This window comes from Bacillus rossius, chromosome 2 (assembly GCF_032445375.1).
Source record: "Bacillus rossius redtenbacheri isolate Brsri chromosome 2, Brsri_v3, whole genome shotgun sequence".
NCBI classification, from domain to species: domain Eukaryota; kingdom Metazoa; phylum Arthropoda; class Insecta; order Phasmatodea; family Bacillidae; genus Bacillus; species Bacillus rossius.
In genome coordinates, this window is record NC_086331.1 from 67,892,736 (window position 1) to 67,906,477 (window position 13,742).

The following is a 13,742-nucleotide window of genomic DNA, read 5'->3' on the forward strand; positions in this document are numbered from 1 at the left end:
TTGTAATTATTGTAATTGAATGGACAAACCTCAATACACAATTGACAAGTGGAACTAACTTAACATCACGTACAACTTTTATGCAATAACCGTACAGTGAAACCTCATATTTACATTTTTACTATTTACATTTATATGCATTTACACAGTTTTCTTGAAATATGATTTTAATTAGTTACATTACCTAAAAATACTATATTATTTATTCATTCGATTTAACCCAATCTATGTTGATACAGTGAAACCTCTATTTAACAAATCTCAAGGGACCAAAATTTGTTGTGTTTGTTGTAAAGGGGCTTGTTAAATGGAGGTTTCGCACGATATATTTCTAGTCATCATAAAGCTTCACATAAATGGCTAGAACTGTCTTTCTGACTGTTTACTACGATATGAGGAATTAAACATGAAAAAAGACATAGAATACACTTGTTTAATGGCCAACCATTTGATGCTTGGAAATTATCAATTCCCATCCCCAGTGCTTCCTGGCGTGCCTTTTATTGTAAAATCGGACTTAAGACGTTGTTGTTGGATGCCCTAGCCTCCATTAGCCAGTCAAAAAGTATCTTGTCCAAATAATCATTTTTACATACTTTCACAAGTTTTCGAATTGTTCCTACCAGAGAAGCGTTGTTTTCGATCTGTTCCCGGTTGGATAATATGGCCGAAAAGTGTAGACGCCGGGATGTCGAAACGTTTAGCTATATCACTTTTTTCCCCACCTTCATCAACTGCATTTAAAATTTCTAATTTTATTTTAACGTCAATATGTCGCCACTTTTTAGGATTAGAATTCATTTTACAGTAGTACCGTGTTGATTCCGTAACTACGTGTTGAAATAAATAAACAACAGTGAACACAATCAAACAGAAATTGTTCTCCACCATAGATAAAAATATTTGCGTGTGCGCATCTTTAACCATAGAAACGCAAAATATACTAATTGTTCGTCTTGCCCATGGAGGTAAGAAGTTAGGGAGTGGTTGTTTGGCGTGGATGCTGAAGTCATTTTGCTTTTTGGGACACGCCCACTAATGCGACCAAAACAAACGGCGAATACAAGTTTGAAATGGTGTTTTTAATGAAATAAAACAATGTCGTGTTGTGCTTATGGTTGTACAAATAGGCTAGCGAAAAAGCAGACGGGAATTACATTTCACAAGTAAGTTTATATCAAACTAGGAGCTTCTATAATTGAAGTGGTGAGAGGAATAAGAGAAGACAAGACATGTCTCAAGAAAGAAGATGAGATAGTTATAGTAGCAGGTGGAAATTACGTGTTAAAGAAACAATCAAAAACTGTGTATCTCAGTTTGAAATATGTATTACCTTTATTATGTAACACAAAAGTGGCGGTATGTACAATCCCACACAGATTTGACTTGATGGATAACTCATGTGTAAATATAGGGATAAGGAAAACTAATGAAAAAATTCTGACTCTGTAGTAAGTATAATTTTGTATGAGTAATAGATGTTAGGGATTTTCCTAGAACATGTTTTACAAGGCATGGATTGCATTATAATAAGAATGATAAGAGAAACTTAGCCTCTAAAATTTTAAGTAATATATCTAGTAAGGTAGTCCATAACAACATAATTAAATCTTGGGTTACAGTTAAAAAAAACTAATTACAAATACAATGGACCATCCAAATCATTTCTAAAGAAAACTAAAAGAATTTACGTTAATTTTATACTATATCCTGTAACAGAGAGAGGTTGCAAAAGCAATTGCGTTATTAAGTAATAAAACATAAATGGATTTTTATAACTTATCATCTTTTATTATTAAAAAAATGTGCAAAACAAATTTTAATTCCAATAACTCATATCATAAATGCTTCAATAAAAGAAGCTTCTTTTTCTGACAGAATGAAAATTACTAAACTAATACCTTTATATAAAAAAGGAAGTAGAACTGATGCTAACAATTATAGGCCAATAAGTTTACTTCCAATTTTTTCAAAAATACATGAAAAAATTATGCATATAAGACTAGTAAAATTTCTTTAGACTAATAATATTTTACATCCTCACCAGTTCGGCTTTCAAAAAAAATAAATCAATCACATTGGCTATTTATCAGTTAATTAAAACTATATCAAACAATTTAGATTCTGGAGTCCATGAATATGGTGTTTTTTGTGATTTGTCAAAGGCTTTTGATTCAGTTAACCATGAAATATTACTCAATAAACTTGAACATTATGGTATAAGAGGAAATGAACTTAAATTATTTAGCTCTTATTTAAGAAATGTATTAAAAAGGTACTATTAAATCAAAATGAGGGAGGTATTTACTCGGATTGGGGATATATTAAATCCGGGGTACCACAAGGAAGTATATTGGGGCCCTTATTATTTTTACTATATGTTAATGATTTACCTTATCAAATGGATGTAAATATAATATCTTTTGCTGATGACACAAATCTTCTTATAACTGCAGAAAATATATTGGAATTAAAAAATAAAACTGAATTTGAATTAATTAACTTGAATAAGTGGTTTGATGCAAATAATTTAAAACTTAATATAAATAAAACAAAATTTATTAAATTTGGTAATTAAAGACTGCTTGATTAAGTATTATCTGAATTTCAGAATCAAGCGATAAGTCAAACTGAATCAACTAAATTCTTGGGCTTACATATTGATGATAAATTAAAATGGAATGAACATATCAAACTATTCTAAAATTAAGTAAAGCTTGCTACGCCCTCAGAATTCTTAGCCAAATTATAGACAGAAATTCTCTACGAACTGCATACATTGCACTTTTTCACACACACATGATATATGTAATTGAAATATGGGGTAAGTGTAGTAATAGTATTAAAATTTTTAGATTGCAAAAAAAAAGCCATATGTATTATATGTTTAGCTGATACAAGAGCCTCATGTAAACCTTTATTTACTGAGTTGAATATATTCCCTTTTTTTTTCGTAATATATTTATAGGTTGCTCTTATTTGTAAAATTGTAAATACTTTTGTAGAATCTGAACATACTGGACCATATATCACAAGATTTAACTATAAACTGAAACCAAAATTCCACACTTAAGAGGTATAACACTATTTAATAAACTACCTAAAGAAATTATATTACTACAAAATTTTAATGAATTCAAAAAAACTGTTAGAGAATACATCAAAGGAAAAAAATATTTATTTAGCTGGTGAAATAACACCTTGTAATGACAATATAAATAATATGTAATTTGCTATATAATTAATAGGACACCCTATAAATGATTCAGAGTATATTAAATGAAAAATATGTACTGTTTGTTGTGTTGTGTAAATTGTGAAAATTGTAAAATTTGTGATTATTTGTTGAAAGTGTAGATTAGCAAAATTCATTAAAATTGTAAACTTGATTATTTTATTGCAATTTTAACTATGTTTAATTTTTGTTTATAATGTGACAAGGTCTATATCCCTTGAGCTGTTGGCTCATGTAGGGATCTGCAGGTGGATTGAAAAAAATAAAAAAAATAAAAAAATGAAATTTAATAGATTGTGTTATCTGCATGAAACCATAATATATTTTCCATTGATTTTTGTGGTCCAAATTATATACATTTATGTAATGTCTTGTTATTTGTTAATAAATTATAGTTTTAACTTCAGTACGTCTTGTTTTGTAGTTGATTTAGCATAATTTCACCCTATTTTAAATTTGCAACACATGACTTCAAAATTATGTAGCTATGGGAAATTATGTTCAGTGTACAAATTTTTTCTATATTTCAAATTTGGTTATAATTTTTGTTTTGTTTGTAAAATATTCTGGTTAACGGACAGTATTTGTTTGGCCAGATAATAACATTACAATACGCCAATTGTGTAAAAAATTTGCGTTCACTAGAGCAATGATTAAGTGCTCCGCTACAGCAATCATCAGAAACTTCACCTTCACCAAGGCACAGAGTATATAAGTGAACCAGAGACGAAATAGAGGCACGGTCTCTTTGATCTTGGCGAACTCGACAGTAGACAGTCGAAAAGTTGGCCGCCATGTTTGTGGCGTGTGCGCTGCTCATAAACACATGTTGAATGCTACATTTTCCTGAAGTATGGATCATTATTCCGTAAAATTTCTACTAGACACATAATTATATTCAATTTGCCATTAAGGTTTAATGCGTGGACCATACGTAACGAATGCATTCAGTTACGATTCATGCGTAGATTGGCTAGTGGTGAAGTATTATGAGACGGTGATTTTTTGTTGTGTTAGAGCGTGTTTAATTAAGTGACGAGCCTATTTGTCCGTGTGTGACGGCGTGTTTGCATAGGCAACTTACGAAATATTTTATTTGCGTGAAATCAGAGGTTATACAACACACAATCCATGACCATATCTGCATACAAGAAAAAATAGTGGGAAGACCTATATCAAATTTGTTGCATTTGATCCTCCAGAAATATTTAAAAAAAAAATACACAAATGACGTGCACACTAATCATTCCTTTCTTTTGGTACGTACCTAAGTGAGTAAAGCATGGAAAGTATTAGGCCTAGTTCTAGGACAGTAGGTAGTCAACCTGTTGCAATAAATTCAAATTATATAGTAAATATCAAGAATAGCTTCTCGTGCAAAAGTCTTGAAAAAAAAATCCCTGTTTTTTACTAAAGAACTAACTTAATCTCATTTGGGTGAAAGTTCCGTATTGTGTATCCAAGTTAACCCTGTGGTCCTGATGGTACGGTCTTGTACAGCTGACCCTGTGGTACATGATGCTTATTTTTTTTTTTAGCAGTGGGAGAGACACGTAGCGCTGAGGCATAGCGTGAAACCTGATGTAATTTATCTTACAAATAATTTATTTTTTATATCAGCTTTCGCGCTGTAAAATGCATCGGCGCTACGCTCATTCCCACTGCTAAAAAAAAGCATCATGTACCACAGGTTCAGTTGTACAGGATCATGCCATCAGGATCAAAGGTATATCTGGATACACCTGGATACACAATACGGAACATTTACCCTCATTTGTTAAGTATGATAAGGTTAGATTACATTGGGATAAGGTTTACTAGGTTACAATTATGTTTGGTTAGGTTTACCTTAGGTTAGGTAACAACTGATTATGTTTCAATGTTAATGAAATCATTACCCAACACTATATGTACCCACATGAAAAAAGTACATATAAATGAAAATTTTAGCCCATCATTTATGTTTTAAAGCAGTCTGATGGTTTTACTCTAACACTTATAGGTCTATAATATTTTATTTTAACACGCTACGCCAATTTTAATCGCGATAATTCCTATATTCGTTTACTGCATAAGTTAACAAACCCACATTACACTCTAAAATATTACTGATAATTAAGATAACAAATAGAAGAAGGAAAGTAACAGCCACATTTTGCAAGTTGTGGAATCAACATTGCAGAACTTATAGGTACTAGGTTGACACATTATTTTTACTTACAGTATTTCATCTATAGGAAATCTGAAGAAGCTTCTTTTTTCAGGTTGACCACTGTTGTTTGAACAGCTTGGTGCCGAGCACCAAGTGGCTCCAAAACGTTTACGAAACTCATTCATTTTCATAAAACTGATCTCTGCAGCATCCCAAAGTTTAAAACGCTATACCAACGCCAGAATTATACTTGCCACAAAAATGGCGGCTAGCCTACGATGTGTCAACATGGCAAGTTCGGGTGTACACAGCTGATTTCGCCTCTGGTTCTTATCTCCTCTGTGACCAAGGTTCTATATAAGTGTGTAGGTGATAATATCTATGGCTTGTGTTTTGGTTTACTTCCCCCAAGAAAAAAACTTTTTACGCAAACCATTTAATTCATAGTTTTTTAATGTTTTTTGACTGAAATTTAATTATTTTGTTCACTGATTTAGGAGTCTTGAAAAATAAAATGTTACTCCTGAATAATAGCACATGACATAAAAATAAAACCTTTATATAACATATGTTTAGTAGATAAAATAAATATATTGATGTAAAATTTTGGAAAGCCATAATAAAAAGCCATAATACATGTCAGCATTATTAATTGAACCTTCTGAAATTAACAATGCATTCCATCCATATGATCAGAATGTTTTGAATATCGACAGAGCATGAGACTTTTTTTTATTTAAACAGTTTTTTCAGAGCTCTTGTGGTTAAGATTAGGTAGGATTATGAGCTCATTGTTTAGACCTATGGTATAGCAACTATTGTCAGAAGAGTGATTAATGTGTGGTTTCATATGATCACTGATGGAGATAAAAAAAAATACAAAGAACTTATGCCAGATTACCAAGACCAGTTTCCTTATGAAAATTAACATATATTAAGAGTACCAAAAAAAGTGAAAATGGCCTCTTTATTTCGCTAACAGGTGGGGTTTTAAACAAGAAAATTCTGTTTTTGATCATTGTATTGCTTAATGATAGATTTCTAGTAACACAGAACTCAATTTTCTTATGTCTACTTCTATCTATACTAGGACTTAATTGCCACTGAATAAAAACAATTGATTTGCAAGGGAAACTAAAGTGTGACTATTAAAACCAAATGGAGCAACTCTTGCTAAACCAAAAGAACCTTTTTTTAATATGTCGGTAGGCTCACCCTGAGATATAAAATTACTGTCTATGTGTATTTAGTACAGTATTTCAATTTCCTATGCTATTTAATTAATTTTAATTGTTATATTTTTTATCCATTAATGTAGTTTGCTATTTTTTTGCAAACCAATGACGGAATAAACTATTGTAAAATATAAGTTCATGTAAAACTGTCGGTTTCAGTGCACTACTTGTAGAACTTTGTTGAATCACACATTATCCAGATGCTACAGTGTTCTATCTTAATAACTATATCTATTATTTGTAATAAAAAAATTTGTTAAGATTCAACTTCTAAGACGTATACTAGCCTTGGGAAACACTTAAGAACAAAAGTCATACATGTTAGCAACTTATGCTTTTCCATATGACCTGCAGTCAAAGCTTGCCAGTCAAATTCTGACTTACACAGTATGTGTAAGAAGTGTACTATTTGTAAACAAATATTTTTAAAACACCATAATGTGATTGAAAGCATGCAAGAAATGCAGCAAACCACAAATCTAAGACTGCAGCTTGTAATGCAGGTGCAAATTAATATACTATGATCTTATTTAAAGCATTATAGTGGAGGGGATGCATACAAAGTCTTTCATGAAATAATCAAATTTAATTAAATAATGATCTTAAGAGGGAACTATAATATTTTGTGGAACTTCATTTTCCTCCCTCCAGGCTTTACCACCTGACAGTTGCCCTGTCCAGTGTCTCTCAGCCACAAACCAGTGCACAGTTCCAGTCTCATGCTCTGTCAGGCCACGCAGTCAAGTATTGCATCTCCAGTTTATTGTGCTGTTTGTGACATTGCAGCTTAGCCTGGCTACGCCGTGCTTTCGCCACACGTCAATCTTGAGTTTCAAGATGGTACCGCAGTTTATTGCCACAGCAGGACCCATTCCCAACACTGTTGGAGAGTTTGTCCTCCTTGCATTCAGAGAATAAGTTCTCCCGTGCCATCAGCAGCTTTGCACTATGCATCTTTGTGCATCTGCATGCATGCAGTATATAGTCCCTGTACGATGCTAAGTCTAAATCTCTCTGCACAACTAACATTTCTTCCTCAGACTCCCTCTCTCGCTCAAAAACTCCAAAAAGGAGCTCTGCATGAAATCTTTCGGGGACTTTGGTACTATGCCTTGACATTCCTCTACTAGTCATATAGGCCCAGTATAACTGCACCATGCCTCCATTGTAGAACATTAATTGCCGGTCAGTTGGCACTGTAATTCATTGGCCTAATTATCATGTAGTTTCATAAAGAAAATATTGTGCATTATGAAATCGCAAAATATTTGGAAGTGTTTCCCAATGAATGCTTCCAACATATAATGTAGTGATAGTACAATGTTGTAAAATATTTGTTCCTGGAATGTTCTTCACACCAAAATTTGTATCACCACCAACTTCCACAGGTGTTAGGGCATAAACCACCCACATTTTGATAAGTAGAATTAAGGTTATGTAACTTCTACCTGTTAAATTTTAGATGTTCTGTTTTCAGGTTTATGCAAAAATTTATATATATATATATATATGTATATATATATATATATTACACTGTAGGTATTGAGTTTCATGCAGTGGGTTAAACTTTAACTTCAAGTTTCCGGCCATTTACACATTGGCTTTGGTTTGGTATAAGAAAACCAGACCAACACCAAGTAATTCACTTCCAGGATTACTACACTGTGTTCAGGGGCATTCTGCATTTTAAACTACAGCTAAGAAAAAAAAATATTTTCTTTAAATAAATTTTTTGCATCAAAAGCACTGAAAATAATAATAATTTGTCTGGACTGACCATATCAAACAAATAATAACATATTACAAATGTAACGATATAATAACTGTAAACTGTGTTGTGAAAGTAACATTTTTAACTTATTTTGTATTTATCTCATCATATGGTAAAATGAGAAATTAATGTAAAATATTTTTACTTATAAAGATAGACACTAATGGTTAACTTTCATAAAATATGTAAGTTTGCTCCAAAGTTGTTTTGTTTTTTATAAATATGTGAAGTGTAGAGCAACTAGATATATGAAGAGGTTCAGGAAACACCTTATTTAAAATAAAAACCTCTCACTCAGAAATAAAAGTAAAAGGCAGCAGTTTTCCTTCCTAGCATGCAACAAAATAAATTATTCTATTATTATTAATCAATATAAATATGATAACAACAAAAGGATTAAGTAAGTAGGTATTTATTAAAATAAAATAATAATGGATAGACTTACGATTGTTACAATGAATTCAAATTTAGCGCCATCCATTGTATCGATTTCCCGTTTATGTTTATTAATATAAAATTGACGGTTTTTATTTTGTGTTGATAGAAAGAAACTGTTATCGTTTTGTCTATGGAAATAACAAAAACATGTATGTGTATAAGTATAAAATAAAATTGTGATTAATTACGAAAAGTTATCAGGTTATGGGCCCAGAGTGCTTAAAATAAAAATTTTTGATCCACTGAATGTAAAAGTTGTGCTTCGTGACAGTTTGATCAGACTTATTAAGTTTTTTTTTAAGATGTCTTTGTCGTCGAGTTCGATTAAACCTCTCACAAAGGAGAACTACGATACTTGGGCAATTCAAATTGAAGCTGTGATGGTTAAAAATGGAACATGGGTATACGTAAATGGAAGAAAGCCAAGACCAGAACCAGTTGAAGGTAAGGACGCTTCATTACGAGACGTTGAAAACTGGGAGGATGATGATGCTAAAGCGAAATCAGATCTAATAATTGCAATAGATCCCAGTTTATTACGTATGGTAAAAGGTTTAAAAACTTCAAAACAAGTTTGGGATAAGTTAAAGTCAGAATATGCTTCCACAGGACCAGTAAAAAGGGCAAGTTTATTAAAATGCGTAACTTCGTACAAAATAATGGAAAATGATGATTTCCACACACAACTGATGGAGTTTTTCGATATAATATCAAAACTGTCAGCTATGGGCGTTGAGATGCACAATGATTTACAATCAACGTTACTTCTGAACGCACTACCACCAACTTTTGAAATGTTTAGATGTGCAATGGAGTCTCAAAACGAATTGCCAAAACCGGATATTCTTTGAGAAAAAATTATCGAAAGATATGAAGCTAAAAATCAACGAGATACAGACGATTCTGAGGTTATGAGGGTAAGGAAAAAACAGAAAAGTTTCAAGCAATATCGAGGAAGTCCATGTAGATACAATAGTGATTTTAATAGGCCTTTCAAATACAACTGTTTTAAATGTAATAAAATAGGACATAAGGCAATTGATTGTCCCAGAAAATTAAGTGATGATGGTCAAGAATATTCGTCAAAAGTTGAATCTCAAGTTGAAGATCTGTTCCAAATCAAAGAGAAAATTACAGAGGAATCTTTACATACGAAGATTACATCAAGCGATGATCGATGGTGTCTAGATAGTGGTAGCACGTCTCACATGTGTTATAATGAAGCAGCGTTTATAAATATGACATCAACAAATGGAAATGTTTTGTTAGCTAGCAGTGCGGGGACTGAAATTGTTGCAAAAGGAACTGCGCAAGTTACTACTACGGATGGGAAAGTAATCAGGTCGGTAAAACTAAATGATACACCGTTAGTTAAAGAATTGAGAACAAATCTGTTATCTGTTGCAAGAATCACGGATCAAGAAAATACAGTCAATTTTCACAAAACTGGTGCAACTGTTTACGGGAAAGATGGTAAGATAAAACTGTTAGCACAAAGAGTTGGAAATCTATACTATGTTTGCGGTAGTAGAGAACAAACAAATGTCGCAAGTGATAATTCCGCTAGTTTGAAGTTATGGCATCATCGTCTTGGTCATTTGAATTAAGAAGACATGTTAAAGATTCCGCGAAAAGGATTAGCTGTTGGAATCAAGCTAAATGGAAAAAAAGCAGTTGGGGACATGCAAGGTATGTTTACGAGGAAAAATGACCGCCTTGCCATTTCCCAATAAATCTGAAAAATGTACATACCGACGTCTGGGGACCATCAAGAACAGAGTCATTAGGACATGCTAGGTATTTTGTCACATTCATTGAAGACAGCACTCGTTGGTGTGAAGTTCGATTCATTAGAAATAAAAGTGATGTTTTTCGAGTTTTTAAGGAATACAAAGTTCGTGTTGAAACACAACTGGTCGTAAAATAAAATGTTTAATGCCAGACAACGGTAAAGAATATTGCAATAAGGAATTTGATTATTTCTTGAAGAAAAATGGTATTCGTCGACGTCTGACAGTTCCTTATACACCACGACAAAATGGAATGGCAGAACGAAAAAATAGAACATTAGTTGAAATGGCACAGTCTTTTGATAAGTTCTGGATTAGGTCATGGATTTTGGGCTGAAGGAGTATCAAATTCAAATTATTTGAGAAACAGGTGCCCAACATCTAGTTTAGGCAGTCATTCTCCATTTGAAGCTTGGAACAAAGAAGTGCCGGACTTGAGTAACTTGAAAGTGTTTGGCGCAAAAACCTTTGTTTTGGAAAAAGGATTAGGAAAATCAAAATTTGATTCACGATCACAAAAAGGTGTGCTGGTAGGTTATTCTGAAGAATCGAAAGGCTACCGAGTATGCATTCCAGTCGAAAGGACAGTTGTTGTAGCAAGAGATGTACGAATACTGGAAAACCAATTTTTGAATGAAGAAAAGGGCAGTAAAACCATTGAGAGAAATAAAGATGATTTTGAATGTGTACATATGCAAAATAAAATTCAGGAAGAAAATGAAGAAATAGGAAATGAGCAAATAAATAAAAAAGAACAGGCACAAGATGAAATTTTGCAGCCAATTTTGCATAAAATGCCCGGAAGACCACGATTGGAGAGATTAGGTAAGCGAGGAAGACCGCATATAATTTATAACACTGGACCAACAGCAAAAGTAAATGAAGATCAAAAAGAATATGAAAATTATAACCATACTGGAATGCAAGGAGTTCTGAGTGATGATGAAATATTTGTTGATGGTGCAGAAAATGAAATTGACATAATCGAAGAAGCAAACTTGGTTAACATAACACTGAAAGAAGCTATGACTAGAAACGAAGCAGCTAAATGGATGAAAGCTATCTCTGAAGAAATTTGAGGGTTTGATAAAATATAATACTTGGGAAATAGTTGAACGTCCTAAACAAAGAGCAGTTATCACATGTAAAATTGTTCTTAAAAATAAATTAAAGCCCGATAGAACACTTGAGCGAAGAAAAGCAAGAGTTGTAGCTCGTGGTTTTACGCAGCGACAAGGGATTGATTTTACTTATACATTTGCTCCTGTTGCAACATTAGATTCTGTTAGACTTTTGATGGCACTGGCTGCTCGTGAAAAACTGCCAGTTTTTCAATTGAACATTGTCGCAGCTTATTTAAATGGAAGTTTAGAAGAAGAAATATTTATGGAAACCCCCAGAGTACATTCAAGGAGCTTTACAAGAAATAATTAAAAATGATGGTATAAACAGCAAAATAGGAAAAGAAGCTCAAAAAATGCTCCTGACACTAACACAAGGACATAAAGTTTGTAAGTTAAGGAAAGCAATATATGGTCTACGACAAGCTGGTCGTCAATGGCATAAAAGCTTAAGTGAAGTGTTGCAAGGTATTGGACTTATTTCGGCCGCAAGCGAAACTTGCTTATATTACAACATGAGTGAAGGTCAGTGTACGATTTTAGTTGTCTACGTTGACAATATTTTATACATATCAAAGAATGAAAAGAAGCTAAATGAAATTAAAACTGGTCTGGCAAAAGAATTCGATGTAAAAGATTTAGGATTTGAACGACACTGTTTAGGTGTTGAAATTAATCAAGAAAATGGTGAAATTATATTGAGTCAACAAAAAACGATCTTTTGAAAAAATTTAACATGGAAGAATGTAATCCTGTAAACACTCCCTGTGAACATCAAGCAAAGTTACCAGATGGAAATTCAAATTGAAAAGGGAGTGAAGAAAAACTATTCAGACAATTAATTGGATCATTGATGTATTTGGCAATCGCTACTCGTCCGGACATTACATTTATTGTAAACAGATTATCGCAGTTCAATGAAAAGTACCAAGATATTCATTGGTCAGCAGCTAAACGTGTATTACGTTATTTACGAGGTACCCAAAATTATGGCCTAGCATTTAAGAAGAACTCATATGGGATTCAAGAATATTCTGACGCAGATCATGCAAATGATATCTTCAAGAGAATTTCATATACAGGATATGTATTTACATTAAGTGGAGCTGCAATATCATTGCGTTCGAAGAAACAGAAATCAGTTGCAATTTCATCCACTGAAGCTGAATATGTAGCCTTGTCAGAAACATCTCGCGAAGCTTTGTATTTACGAAATTTAATGTTGGAATTGAACTTGAAATCAAAAATAGATCTCGGAACAGACAACAGAGGTGCGAAATACATTGCAGAAAATGCTACTTGTCACTCACGCACTAAACACATTGCTACAAGATACCATTTTGTGCGTCAATTGTTGAAAAACGATGAACTAAGTTTAAAATATATACCAACAGAAATAATGCCTGCTGATGATCTCACAAAGCCGCTTCCAGGACCTGCGCATCATCGTCATGCAGAAGGAATGGGATTAAAAGTCTGTAGAGATGCAAAAATTTGAGAGGGGCATGTTAAAATGAATTCAAATTTAGCACCATCCATTGTATCGATTTCCCGTTTATGTTTATTAATATAAAATTGATGGTTTTTATTTTGTGTTGATAGAAAGAAACTGTTACCGTTTTGTCTATGGAAATAACAAGAACATGTATGTGTATAAGTATAAAATAAAATTGTGATTAATTACGAAAAGTTATCAGCGATTATAAATTTCATCATAAAATACGCAAGTTATTCTAAAGTTAAAGTGACTCAAAATTGTCCTAATTATCATTTATTGAAAACAAATTAAAAAAAAAAAAAAACTTTTATTTATTCCAAAACAATTAACAGAATACCTTTTATTTGTGATTTTATGCTACATTTTCATAAGGTTGATCAAATTGATCAAAATTGTATAATTCTGTTTTACAGAAAATAATACAACTGAAATTAAAAAGCGATAAAGGCTGAAGTGCACAGAAACCCATACTAGGTAGTAAACTTTATGGCTAGAATAAGAA

General features: G+C 32.5%; 1 protein-coding gene across 3 annotated transcripts in view; it reads right to left on the reverse strand.

The window, feature by feature from the left end:
* Positions 1 to 13,742, reverse strand: part of LOC134529347 (synaptojanin-1) — a 214,961-nt gene that overhangs the window by 75,079 nt on the left and 126,140 nt on the right. The gene's annotated exons all lie outside the window — the stretch shown is intronic.